The sequence below is a fragment of the Pygoscelis adeliae genome, unplaced genomic scaffold (assembly GCF_000699105.1).
Source record: "Pygoscelis adeliae isolate BGI_AS28 unplaced genomic scaffold, ASM69910v1 Scaffold472, whole genome shotgun sequence".
In the NCBI taxonomy this organism is placed as follows: domain Eukaryota; kingdom Metazoa; phylum Chordata; class Aves; order Sphenisciformes; family Spheniscidae; genus Pygoscelis; species Pygoscelis adeliae.
This window is the reverse complement of record NW_008824239.1, coordinates 63,983-65,193: the sequence shown is the minus strand read 5'-3', so window position 1 is coordinate 65,193 and position 1,211 is coordinate 63,983.

Here is a 1,211-nt window from a genome sequence, read left to right as displayed (position 1 = left end):
GTCACCCGCGGCAGGTCCTGTGGGTGCTCCACACCCCCCCAACAGCCCACCAGGAGCCTCCTGGCTGCTCACCGTGACCATGAGGGTGTTCCAGGCGGTGGAGAAGACCTCGGCACCCTCGTCCCCACGGTAGTTCCTCCGCAGCTCGGACAGGAAGAGCTCCGGCTGGATCTGCGCCATCGGTGCATCCGTGAGCACTGGGGGACCGGTACCAGGGACGGGGCCGTGGGGGCTGCACACCCGCCCCTGCCCAGCGCCACGCCGGCCAGGGCGCCAGCTCTCTTCGAGGGGACATGGGGACCCACCCATGGGACCCACCCACCCGGGTTTGGGCTTGCGTCAGGGTGCTGCTGATGAAGGTGAGGGTGAGAAAGGACGTCCCCGCACCGGTCCCAGTCCCCCGGGGGGACTCGGGGCCACGACCCATGGCATGACGCAGGGAGGAGAGGGGCTGGCCGCGCCGCGCCCGGCGTCAGGGCGCGGGGACAGTACCTGTTTCCAGTGCACCAGGAAGAGAGCAGCCCCAACGAGCTGCGTGACGAAGACAAGGCTCACGAGGATGAAGAACTGGAAGGCAGCGGGATGAAGGAGTCAGAGACCAGCCCAACCCCGTGGGCAGCTCGCTCCGGCTATTCCTCCCCTCCTCTGCAGCCAGCCCTGCCCGTGCCCTGTGCCCCTGAGACCAGGGGGACACAGGGGACGAGTGCGCAGCTCCTGGGGACAGACGCCACGTCTCCGAGCACCGTGGCTGCAAGGAGGAGGGATAAAAACAAGCACCAGCTGCCAGGGTCTGGGGGTGCCAAAGAAATCGGGGTGTCGGTGCCCAGAAAGGGGTTTCGAACCCTGACCATTGAGGGGAAAAGCTCGGAAATGCCGTGTGGGACAAGGCAGCGGCTTCAGAGAGAAGTGACCCCCACTCAGCGGCTTTATAAAATCCTCTGGGCTCTAAATTCAAAGACTCACTGGTCTGGGACGTGCGCCGAGGGCTGACGGGGCCAGGACGGGGAACACCAGGCTTCTGGCTCCCCCGAGGACGCCCTGCATCCCCCAGCACCCTCCGTCCCCTGGCTCCCCACATCCCGCGAGCTCCTGCAGCCCGCACCCCCCCGCCCGCCCGGCTCCCCGCATCCCGTGCCTGCCTTCCCACCCCGTCTCCCCTCACTCACCACCAGCAGCAGCGGCCGGCTCCCGCGCAGGGCCCCGCAGCAACC